The sequence below is a fragment of the Eurosta solidaginis genome, chromosome X, assembly GCF_040869045.1.
Source record: "Eurosta solidaginis isolate ZX-2024a chromosome X, ASM4086904v1, whole genome shotgun sequence".
In the NCBI taxonomy this organism is placed as follows: Eukaryota; Metazoa; Arthropoda; class Insecta; order Diptera; family Tephritidae; genus Eurosta; species Eurosta solidaginis.
Window position 1 is genome coordinate 154243467 of NC_090324.1, and position 13972 is coordinate 154257438.

The following is a 13972-nucleotide window of genomic DNA, read 5'->3' on the forward strand; positions in this document are numbered from 1 at the left end:
TTATTCTGTACTATAGCACTCATCAACAGCTTTCATTTGATATCCATATTGTATAAACACATTCTAGGGGTACCCGGGTCCATGTTTTGGGCTATATCTCGAGACAATAGTCTTCCAGTTGTATGAAAATTATCCTGTACTATAGCACTCATTAACGGCTTTCATTTGATATCCATATTGTATAAACACATTCCCGGGTCCACGTTTTGATCTTAAGACCCTAGGCACGTAGCGAAAGAAAAGGTAGACGTTGGCCGATTCTCGGACCTACCCAATATGCTCACAAAATTTCATGAGAATCGGTTCAGCCGTTTCGGAGGAGTTAAGCCTCTAACACCGTGACAGAAGAATTTTATATATTAGAGATTACTTCAATTACATTTATTTTTATTTTAATTATTGGACTTTATCGTGAATGAAATCAAAGAATATTAAATTGATCAAAATAATTACATGATAAAATAGGGTTGTAGTTAAAAATTACATTTGATTTGCATTCAAAAAGTATTGATCTTCAATCTAAATCGAAGAATGAAGGAATTTTATTGCATTTAGTTTTGACCTAACCTTAGGTAACATTTATACCCTTATTCATAATATTAATTGAAGCCAAAAAGAGGCCTATCATTGTTAATGATAACTAGTAAGGAAGGCTAAGTTCGGGTGTAACCGAACATTACATACTCAGTTGAGAGCTATGGAGACAAAATAAGGAAAATCACCATGTAGAAAAATGAACCAAGGGTAACCCTGGAATGTGGTTGTATGACATGTGTATCAAATGAAAGGTATTAAAGAGTACTTTAAGAGAGAGTAGGCCATAGTTCTATGGATGGACGCCATTTAGGGATATCGCCATAAAGGTGGACCAGGGCTGACTCTAGAATTTGTTTGTACGATATGGGTATCAAACGAAAGGTGTTATTGAGCATTTTAGGAGGGAGTGGGCATTAGGTCTATAGGTGGACGCCTTTTCGAGATATCGCCATTAGGGTGGGCCAGGGGTGACTCTAGGATGTTTGTACGATATGGGTATCAAACGAAAGGTGTTATTGAGCATTTTAGGAGGGAGTGGGCTTTAGTTCTATAGGTGAACGCCTTTTCGAGAAATCGCCATTAAGTTGGGCCAGGGGTGACTCTAGAATGTGTTTGTACGATATGGGTATCAAATTAAAGATGATAATGAGTATTTTAAAAGGGAATGGGCTTTAGTTCTATAGGTGAACGCCTTTTCGAGAAATCGCCATTAAGTTGGGCCAGGGGTGACTCTAGAATGTGTTTGTACGATATGGGTATCAAATTAAAGATGATAATGAGTATTTTAAAAGGGAATGGGCTTTAGTTATATAGGTGAACGCCTTTTCGAGATATCGCCATTAAGTTGGGCCAGGGGTGACTCTAGAATGTGTTTGTACGATATGGGTATCAAATTAAAGATGATAATGAGTATTTTAAAAGGGAATGGGCTTTAGTTCTATAGGTGAACGCCTTTTCGAGAAATCGCCATAAAGGTGGACCAGGGGTGACTCTAGAATATGTTTGTACGATATGGGTATCAAATGAAAGGTGTTAATGAGTATTTTCAAAGGGAGTGATCCTTAGTTCCATAGGTGGACGCCGTTTCGAGATATCGCCATAAAGGTGGACCAGGGGTGACTCTAGAATGTGTTTGTACGATATGGGAATCAAACGAAAGGTGTTACTGACCATTTTAAGAGGGAGTGGGCATTAGGTCTATAGGTGGACGCCTTTTCGAGATGTCGCCATTAGGGTGGGCCAGGGGTGACTCTAGAATGTTTGTACGATATGGGTATCAAACAAAAGGTGTTACTGAGCATTTTAAAAGGGAGTGGGCATTAGGTCTATAGGTGGACGCCTTTTCGAGATATCGCCATTAGGGTGGGCCAGGGGTGACTCTAGAATGTTTGTACGATATGGGTATCAAACGAAAGGTGTTATTGAGCATTTTAGGAGGGAGTGGGCATTAGGTCTATAGGTGGACGCCTTTTCGAGATATCGCCATTAGGGTGGGCCAGGGGTGACTCTAGGATGTTTGTACGATATGGGTATCAAACGAAAGGTGTTATTGAGCATTTTAGGAGGGAGTGGGCTTTAGTTCTATAGGTGAACGCCTTTTCGAGAAATCGCCATAAAGGTGGACCAGGGGTGACTCTAGAATATGTTTGTACGATATGGGTATCAAATGAAAGGTGTTAATGAGTATTTTCAAAGGGAGTGATCCTTAGTTCCATAGGTGGACGCCGTTTCGAGATATCGCCATAAAGGTGGGCCAGGGGTGACTCTAGAATGTGTTTGTACGATATGGGTATCAAATTAAAGATGATAATGAGTATTTTAAAAGGGAATGGGCTTTAGTTATATAGGTGAACGCCTTTTCGAGATATCGCCATAAAGGTGGGCCAGGGGTGACCCTAGAATGTTTGTACGATATGGGTATCAAACGAAAAATGTTACTGAGCATTTTAAGATGGAGTGGGCATTAGGTCTATAGGTGGACGCCTTTTCGAGATATCGCCATTAGGGTGGGCCAGGGGTGACTCTAGAATGTTTGTACGATATGGGTATCAAACGAAAGGTGTTATTGAGCATTTTAGGAGGGAGTGGGCATTAGGTCTATAGGTGGACGCCTTTTCGAGATATCGCCATTAGGGTGGGCCAGGGGTGACTCTAGAACGTTTGTACGATATGGGTATCAAACGAAAGGTGTTGCTGAGCATTTTAAGAGGGAGTGGGCATTAGGTCTATAGGTGGACGCCTTTTTGAGATATCGCCATTAGGGTGGGCCAGGGGTGACTCTAGAATGTTTGTACGATATGGGTAAATAACGAAAGGTGTTACTGAACATTTTAAGAGGGAGTGGGCGTTAGGTCTATAGGTGGACGCCTTTTCGAAATATCGCCATTAGGGTGGGCCAGGGGTGACTCTAGAATGTGTTTGTACGATATGGATATCAAATTAAAGGTATTAATGAGGGTTTTAAAAGCGAGTGGCCCTTAGATGTATATGTGAAGGCGTTTTCGCGATATCGACCAAAATGTGGACCAGGTGATCCAGAAAATCATCTGTCGGGTACTGCTAATTTATTTATATATGCAATACCACTAACAGTATTCCTGCCAAGATTCCAAACGCTGTTGATTTCGCCTTGTAGAACTTTTTCATTTTCTTCTACCTACTATGGTAGGTGTCACACCCATTTTACAAAGTTTTTTTCAAAGTTATATTTTGCGTCAATAAACCAATCCAATTACCATGTTTCATCCCTTTTTTCGTATTTGGTATATAATTATGGCATTTTTTTCATTTTTCGTAATTTTCGATATCGATAAAGTGGGCGTGGTTATGGTCGGATTTCAGTCATTTTTTATACCAAGATAAAGTGAGTTCAGATAAGTACGTGGACTAAGTTTAGTAAAGATATATCGATTTTTGCTCAAGTTATTGTGTTAACGGCCGAGCGGAAGGCCAGACGGTGGACTGTGTATAAAAACTGGGCGTGACTTCCACCGATTTCGCCCATTTTCACAGAAAACAGTTATCGTCATAGAATCTATGCCCCTACCAAATTTAAGAAGGATTGGTAAATTTTTGTTCGACTTATGGCATTAAAAGTATTCTAGACAAACTAAATGAAAATGGGCGGAGCCACGCCCATTTTGAAATTTTCTTTTATTTTTGTATTTTGTTGCATCATATCATTACTGTAGTTGAATTTTGACTTAATTTACTTATATACAGTAAAGATATTAAATTTTTTTTTAAAATTTGAATTTAAAAAAAAAATTTTTTAAAAAGTGGGCGTGTTCTTCATCCAATTTTGCTAATTTTCATTCAGCACATATATAGTAACAGTAGTAACGGTCCTGCCAAATTTGATCATGATATCTTCAACGACTGCCAAATTACAGCTTGCAAAACTTTTAAATTACCTTCTTGTAAAAGTGGGCGGTGCCACGCCTATTGTCCAAAATCTTACTAATTTTCTATTCTGCGTCATAACGTCAACCCATCTACCAAGTTTCATCGCTTTATCCGCCTTTGGCAATGAATTATCGCATTTTTTCGGTTTTTCGAAATTTTCGATATCGAAAAAATGGGCGTGGTTATAGTCCGATATCGTTCATTTTAAACAGCGATCTGAGATGAGTTCCCAGGAATCTACGTACCAAATTTCATCAAGATACCTCGAAATTTACTCAAGTTATCGTGTTAACGGACAGACGGACGGACGGACGGACATGGCTCAACCAAATTTTTTTTCGATACTGATGATTTTGATATATGGAAGTCTATATCTATCTCGATTCCTTTATACCTGTACAACCAACCGTTTGCCTATCAAAGTTAATATACTCTGTGAGCTCTGCTCAACTGAGTATAAAAACGAGGTTATAAACTCCCATTAAAGAAGTAAGATGATCAAGAAAAAGATGCTAACTTTTATCTTTTAATAGTTTAATTCCATTTATACTTCTATAATTTATATAGTTTATTAAAAACATCAAATTTTCATTGTAACATTAAAATTTTTTTTTTTATAAATTTCATTATTATTACTATAATTTATTCACTACATATACATAAACATATGTGCATATACATATTTATATATATACATATTTATATATATCATATTCAAACATGTTTTAATTATTAATATAATAATTCATGAAATAAATAATGTTAAATAAATTTTTTAAATTATTATTATGAAAAACAAAAAGTAATTGAGAATATTTAATTAAATTATTATATAAATTTTGACTGCCTAAAAATTCAGATCAACCTTGTTCAAAATATTTATAAACTATATTTCCTAGTACTAAAGGATAATTTATTAATCCATAAGTAGAAATATAAGGTATAAATCATATAGAGCCAAAATAATTAACAATTAAACAACTATTTAAAGATTTATTAAAATAAAATAAAGAAATATTAGAAATTAAATAACAAAATAATAAATACCCCTAAAATACAAATAAATAATGTTATACATTTTATATAAAAATGCAAACAAACTATATAAGGATCAACAAATAATAATCATCTTAATATTCTACCGCCTATAATTACTAATCCTATTATATCTCGAAGCATAATTCATTCTTCATCATTCAATGTATCTAAAGAACCACAATTTAACTCACCAATTACTGAATAATAAATTAAACGAAATGAATAACATACAGTAAAACCAGTTGAAAAAAAATACAAAAAATATCTAAAAAAATTAATATAATTTATAGAAACCATATCTAAAATTATATCCTTAGAATAAACCCAGCTAAAAAAGGTATTCCACATAAAGCAAAATTTGCAACATTAAAACAAGTTGAAGGAAAAGGTATAAAACTTCTTAACCCCCTATCAATCGAATATCCTGATAATTATTCATATTATGAATAATAGCACCCGCACATATAAATATCAATGCCTTAAATAAAGTATGAATTAATAAATGAAAAAAAGCCAATTTTATAAAGCCTATTGATAAAGTACTTATTACTAAACCCAACCCAGATTGATAACCTCAATCCAAAATCAAAAATAAAAATAATGTAGGAATTAATCTAATTTCAAAAAATAAATAAAATATAAATAAATTTATTGAACTAAAAGTTAAAATTAAAAATATCAATAAAACTAAAATATTTAATAAAAATAAATTCTTATTATTATCTAATTTATTAATTATACAACTAGCATTTAATATAAGAACACAAATCCCAAATCTTAATAAAATTAATCCATTTGAAAGAATATCTATACATAAAAAATAAGAAATATATATAAAATAGTTGAAACTAAAATTAAATAAAATTATTATAAATATTATTAAAAATAATAATAACTGAACCATTCAATAAAAATTTTTTATAAAACAAATAGGTAATATAAAAATAAATTTTAACATTACAACAAATTGAAAGATTGAAAATTATCATTATCACAAGTTCGAATTAATGAAACTAAAATTTAAAGGCCTAATACCCCTTCACAAACACTAAAAACTAAAAGTAAAATTTTAAAAAAATATTCTATAATCTATTAAATTTAAATACATAAACAATATAAAAAATAAACCCAAAACAATATATTCTAATATCAATAATATTTATAACAAATGTTTACGATTAGAAACAAAAATTAGAACTCCAATTAAAAATAAAATAAAAGGTAATATTCAATATAAAATTATTAGCATTAGTTTTAATAGTTTAATAAAAACATTGGTCTTGTAAATCAAAAATAAAATTGTTTTTTTTTTAAACTTCAAGAAAAAAGAAACTTCTTTATCTTTAATCTCCAAAATTAATGTTTTTATAAACTATTTCTGGTATCATTCAATTAACTTTTTTTATTTCCACATTAATTTCCAGACTAATATTTATTCAAATAAATCACCCATTAGCTAAAGGATTAATATTACTCATACAAACATTACAAATTTGTATATTAACAGGAATATTATATAAAACATTCTGATTTTCTTAAAAAAAATAAATAAATGTAAGGCGCGATAACCTCCGAAGAGATCTAAGGCCGAGCTTCTCTTCCAATTTGCGTCGTGCTCCTCTTGATTTTTCCCTACAAATTGGCCGGACGGGACCTACATGTTTTATGCCGACTCCGAACGGCATCTGCAAGGCAGATGAGTTTTCACTGAGAGCTTTTCATGGCAGAAATACAATCGGAGCGCTTGCCAGACACTGCCGAGGGGCGACCCCGCTTAGAAAAATTTTCTTCTAATTGAAAAATCTTATTTCTAAAATTTTGATGTTGCTTTGCCCGGGAGTTGAACCCAGGGCATACGGTGTGATAGGCGGAGCACGCTACCATCACACCACGGTGGCCGCCATTCTGATTTTCTTACATTTAATTTTTAATTTTTTTAGGAGGAATAATAATATTATTTATTTATGTTACTTCACTAGCATCAAATGAAATAATTTCATTATCAATTAAAATACCAATTTCATGTATCATACTATTCATTATAATAATAATAATTTCAATTTTCTTAGATAAACATTTTATCCTAAATTATATAGAAAATAATGAAATAAAAACAATATATGATATAAACCCATTTATACAAGAAAATTCCATTATACTTAATAAATTATATAATTACCCAACAAATATAATAACTATTATATTAATAAACTATTTATTAATTACATTAATTGCCATAGTAAAAATTACTAATATATTTTATGGGCCATTACGAATTATAAACTAATGAGTAAACCCTTATAAAATCAACATCCTCTAATTAAAATTGCTAATAATGCTTTAATTGATTTACCAATACCTATTAATATCTCAACTTGATGAAATTTCGGTTCATTACTAGGGTTATGTTTAATTTTTCAAATTATAACAGGATTGTTTTTAGCCATACATTACACCGCAGATCAATTTAACTTTAAATAGAGTAAATCACATTTGTCGAGATGTAAACTGCGGTTGATTACTACGAACATTACATGCTAACGGTGCATCCTTTTTATACCTTTCATGAAAATGAAATGGTATATTAATTTCGTCACGAAACCGAAAATTGTAAGTCCTTAAAATAAAATAGATAGACCCACCATTAAGTATACCGAAATAATCAGGTTGAAGAGCTGAGTTGATTTAGCCATGTCCGTCTGTCCGTCTGTCTGTTTGTATGCAAACTAGTCCCTCAATTTTTGAGATATCTTGATAAAATTTGGTGAGCGGGTGTATTTGGGTGTCCGATTAGACATTTGTCGGAACCGACCGGATCGGACCACTATAGCATATATCCTCCATACAACCGATTTTTCAGAAAAAGAGGATTTTTGTAATATCTTACCCAATTTAACAGATTGAAGCTTCAAACTACACCATATACTTTCGTATATTGCACATATTGTTGCCTGAAAAAATTTATGGATCGGTCGTATATATAATATATATCCTCCACAACAGATTGTTCAGATAAGGAATTTTCGTAATTACTGCCCTATTTTAAGAGCTAGAGGCTTCAAATTTCAACGAATGCTTACGTATATAGCATATATTGTTGTCTGAAAAAATCATAAAGATCGGTGGTATATATAGCAAATATATGGTGGTATATATAGTATATATATATTTATATTTTCGCAAATTTTAGCCCCATTTTAACAGCTAGAAGCTTCAAATTTCACCGAATATTTACGTATATAGCATATATTGTTGTCTGAAAAAATCATAGAGATCGGTTGTATATATAGTATATATCTCATACAACCGATTGTTCAGATAAGAAACTTTTCGCAATTTCTACCCCATTTTAACATCTATAAGCTTCAAATTTCACCGATTGCTTACGTATATAGCATATATTGTTGTCTGAAAAAATCATAGAGATCGGTTGTATATATAGTATATATCTCATACAACCGATTGCTCAGATAAGAAACTTTTCGCAATTTCTACCCCATTTTAAAAGCTATAAGCTTCAAATTTCACTGATTGCTTACGTATATAGCATATATTGTTGTCTGAAAAAATCATACAGATCGGTTGTATATATAGTATATATCTCGTACAACCGATTGTTCAGATAAGAAACTTTTCGCAATTTCTACCCCATTTTAACAGTTATAAGCTTCAAATTTCACCGATTGCTTACGTATATAGTATGTATTGTTGTGTCAAAAAATCATAGAGATCGGTGATATATATAATATATATATGATGGTATATATAGTATATATATATAGTATATATATATTTTTTTTTACGATTTCGGCCCCCTTTTAACAGCTAGAAGCTTCAAATTTCACCAAATGCTTACGTGTGTAGCATATATTGATGTCTGAAAAAATAATTGAGATCGGTGGTATACATAGTATATATCTCATACAACCGATTGTTCAGATAAGAAACTTTGCGCAATTTCTTCCCCGTTTTAACAGCTAGAAGCTTCAAATTTCACAAAATGCTTACGTATATAGCATATATTGTTGTCTGAAAAAAATCATAGAGATCGGTGGTATATATATTATATACTTCATATAAACTGTTATTTTGACCCCTTTTTTACGGCTTGAAGCTTCAAAATTCATCAAATTTCATCAAATAGTTACGTTTACGTCATATATTTTTGAAATACGTGAGTCGTAGTCATAGTTTTTACATGCAGACCACAAAAAACGTGAAGCTTTGCATCCTCACACAGATTACCTACCTATTTTTATACCTTTCATGAAAATGAAATGGTATATTAATTTTGTTGGAGTTAACTATTATTCATTTTGTCTCTTAACAACACTATGCATGTAATCCTGTCATAATTTACAATGTCATTATAAACGTCATCACATATTACTTTTTAACTTCCTTTTTTTTGTCAAATAAAACTTCTTCTGGATTTATAACTCGTTTAGTAAGGTTCGTCTTTTTCTTTTGTATAAATAAAATACGATTATATTTCGGACATCGCATCAGGTTATGGGCCCAGGCCCCGAAAATAATACGTATTTCATATAATAGTTCATGTTATGGACGATATTGCAAAGTCTGAGCAAAAATCAGAAAATATTACGCCAATTCCTGTCAACACGTGTAACGAAGTATCCACAGTGATGGCCATGAGTTCTACACCGAGTTCGTCCCGAATCGAGTTACTATCCAAGGAAAACTTCGACACTTGGAGTATGCAAGTGGAAGCGTTACTTGTGAAAAACGATCTCTGGGAATATGTAAATGGTAAACATTTAATACCGGCAGATGGTGATACAGCAGCGCGAACTGCGTGGTTAAAAGCTGACAAGAAAGCTAAAGCAGATTTGGTTCTATACAGCCATCAGAGTTGAAGCAGGTACGTGGTTGTGAAACTTCGCGAGAAGTTTGGCTCAAGTTGGAGTCGATATATGCGTCGAAAGGTCCGGCGCGAAAGGCAACATTGCTTAAGCAGCTGATGCTACAGAAGCTGGATGAAGGAGAAGACGTTAAAGAGCACATTGCTAAATTTTTTGATGCAGTGGATAAATTGGAGAGTATGAGTGTGCAAATAAATGGTGATCTACTTTCCATTATGCTACTATACAGCTTGCCGTCGTCATATGAAAATTTTCGATGCGCAATCGAGTCTCGTGATGCTCTTCCAACCGCTGAGGTACTCAAGGTGAAGATAATAGAAGAAAGTGAAGCTCGTAAGCAATCGTCGGGTAACGCAGTAATAGCAATGACTGCAAAGTCACGCAGCTACAATCATAAGAGTTCGCCGAGTAGCAAGAAAGAGTTGATATGTTTTAAGTGTGGTGCTATAGGGCACAAGATGAATGCGTGCTCAGCGAAATATGAAAAGGGTCGCAAATCTAAGAATTCAATACGAAACGTTGATGAGACGTATGCAGCGTTCCATTCTACACAAGCAGAGACGTTATTGGTTGACAGCGCTAAGCGAGTAAAGAGAGCATGGGTATTGGACAGCGGCTGTACTGCACACTTATGTGGTGACGAACACATTTTTAGCTCAATGGAAAAATCCGTAAAAACAAAGTTGAACTTAGCAAATCAAGCAAGTGCTGCCGTTAAGGGCAAAGGCATTGTGAATATATCAGTGACAGGGCCAGGCGGTCACCGAAATATTGAATTCAAAGACACCTTATTTGTGCCAGAGCTACGTACGAATTTAATTTCAGTTGCAAAAATTACTGATAGAGGGCACAGAGTTATATTTTGTAAAGAAGGCGCGTATGTGTGTAATGCACGAGGAGAGACAACAGTGGTTGCAGACCGAAAAGGCAATTTATATTATGTACGAGAAAGTAGTGAATGTGCTGCTGTCCAGACGAAGTGCTCCGAACTGTTGAAGTGGCACTATCGTTTGGGCCATCTAAATTCGGGTGACTTATCAAGGTTGGTTGATGATGGTGTAATTCCTGTATCAGGTTGTAAAGAAATCGAACAGCTGAAACACTGTGACGTGTGTGCGGTCGGAAAAATGTCTGCGCTAAATTTCAATAAAGGTAGATTGCCCTGTTCAGAGCCTTTGAAAATAGTGCACTCGGACGTTGTGGGACCATTTCGAGAGGAGTCCATTGGTAGAGCCAAGTACTTTGTAACCTTCGTAGATGACTGCAGAAGATGGTGCGAAATTTATTTGTTACGAGAGAAATCTGGAGTTTTTGAGGCGTTTAAGATGTACCAGCAATTTATGGAGAGGCAAACAGGGTTCAAAATAAAGTGTTTGCAATCCGATAATGGCCGTGAGTATATCAATAATGATTTTGATAAGTATCTTTCAGATTTGGGCATTGCACGTCGGTTGAGTATTCCGCATACACCCGAACAAAATGGAGTGGCAGAGCGGATGAATAGGACGTTGCTAGATATGACTAGGTGCCTTTTGAAACAATCTGGTCTTGGTCATAGTTTTTGGTCGGAAGCTGTGACGACTGCTTGTCACATACGAAATAGGTGCCCTTCACGATGTTTACAAGGCAAAACGCCTTATGAATGCATGAACAAATCAAAGCCTAATTTGAATTACTTGAGAGCGTTTGGATCTAAGGTGATGGTACTTAATAAAGAACCTAATAAAAGCAAGCTTGCACCTAGATCATTTGAAGGAGTATTTGTAGGGTATCCGAGGGATAGAAAAGGGTATCGAGTGTGGTTGCCCGGATCACGTAAAATTGTATGCGCGCGTGATATAAAGTTTATTAATGAACAACAACTCGTTCCCTCACAATCATGCTCGATTGATGACTTGCTGCCACCGCCAGTGGTTGAGCAAGATAACAATAACAACAGTCGTAAAATTGTAGAGTTTTCTCCTCACCCAGTGAATGACAGCGCATCAAGTGAAGCCGTTGCAAAAACGAAAGAAAACGCAAAAGAAAATAAAAGAGCACCAGGAGCGCCAAAGTTACTTCGAACTGGAAGGAGAGGACGCCCACGTAAATTATTCCGCTATCGTGCACATTCAGAACCAGCACAGTCGATTAGTCCAGAGGGCGAGGCTGATAACGATGGTTTGGCTGATGACCATGCGCTTGCTGACGACCAGGCGACTGCTGATGATGATGTTTTTGTTGGTATAGCTGAAGTGAGCATACAAAGTGCATTACATGAACCTGAGCGCAATGAGTGGCAAAATGCCATGGAATCAGAGGTAATTAATATACTTAAAAATGATACATGGGATATTGTCAAACTGACAAATATTGAGAGTGTAGTGGGTTGTCGTTTTGTATTAACGAACAAATATGGACCGAATGGTAAAATAGAACGGCGTAAAGCTCGTCTCGTTGCCAAGGGCTGTAGCCAAAAATTGGGTGTTAACTATTATGAGACGTTTGCTCCAGTGGCACGATTAGAAACAATTCGGTTGGTACTGGCTTTAGCGGCGCACTTCAATCTAACCATTTGGCAATTTGACGTCGTTAGTGCATATTTGAATGGATCACTAAATGAGAGAGTACATATGAAGGTACCAAGTATGTTATATGAAATTTTACAGCAAATCATATCAAAGCATGGTAAAAGTGGCGAAATTGGTAAAAGAGCTTTTAAAATGTTAAATGACTTACAAGATGGTGGAAAGGCTTGCCTGCTCAAGAGAGCGCTTTATGGTCTTAAGCAAGCTGGGCGGCAGTGGTATACAAAACTAAAATCAAAGCTTTTAAGCATGGGTCTTAAAGCTTCGCAAAGTGAACCGTGTTTATTTTATGGAGAGTTTGATAAGAATTTGGTGTTGTTACTAGTTTACGCTGACGATCTATTAATCGCGTCTTAAGAAGAGAAGATAATTCGTAAATTTAAACAACAGCTCTTGAATGAGTTTGACATGAAAGATGTTGGTAAAGCAAACTATTGTCTCGGCTTAGAAATACAACAAACGAATGGTGTGATTAATTTGAAACAAACGGCTTACATAAAAGAACTTCTAAAGCAATACGGCATGAGTGAGTGTAACCCCGTTGCTACACCATCGGAACTTAATGTGAATTTTATTTTGGATTCTGAAAACGTTGATAAGGGCTGCCCATATCGAGAATTGATTGGCGCTCTTATGTATTTGTCCATTGCTACTAGGCCGGACATATCTAATACGGTCGCAAGATTAGCACAGTTTGTGAATAACCCAACGAAAACCCATTGGAATTCTGCAAAGCGTGTGCTGAGGTACCTTGCAGGTACAACTGATAGGGGGTTGGTGTACCAAAAGTCCGACCTACCACTTATAGGATACACAGATGCTGACTGGGGTGGATGTAATAATGATCGACGCTCATATACGGGTTATGCATATCTACTCAGTGGCGCAGCTATAAGTTGGAAATCACAAAAACAGCGTACTGTCGCACTTTCGTCAACAGAGGCTGAATATGTGAGTCTTGCAGAAGCAGCTAAAGAAGCAGTTTATTTACGCAGCCTACTAATCGAGATTGGCTCGCAGCAGTTCTCTCATATCACAATTTATATCGATAACAGAGGAGCGCAATGCCTAGCGAACGATCCTGTTTACCACGCGCGGACAAAACATATTGACATAAAACATCACTTTGTAAGAGAATGTGTCAGCGCTGGATTATTCTCCTTGAGGCATATATCAACACAAAATATCATCGCAGATGTAATGACAAAACCACTAGCCAGAGCAAATCACGAAAGATGTGTTACCGGACTTGGTTTACCTGCATATTGAGAGGGCGTGTTGGAGTTAACTATTATTCATTTTGTCTCTTAACAACACTATGCATGTAATCCTGTCATAATTTACAATGTCATTATAAACGTCATCACATATTACTTTTTAACTTCCTTTTTTTTGTCAAATAAAACTTCTTCTGGATTTATAACTCGTTTGTAAGGTTCGTCTTTTTCTTTTGCATATATTTCGGACATCGCATCAAATTTCGTCACGAAACCGAAAATTGTAAGTCCTTAAAGGAAAATAGATAGACCCACCATTAAGTAT

At 34.8% G+C, this 13972-nt stretch overlaps 1 pseudogene; it reads right to left on the reverse strand.

Annotated features, from left to right (window-relative positions):
* Positions 1-480: 480 nt before the first annotated feature.
* Positions 481-9348, reverse strand: LOC137235205 (NADH-ubiquinone oxidoreductase chain 5-like; annotated as a pseudogene).
* Positions 9349-13972: the final 4624 nt, after the last annotated feature.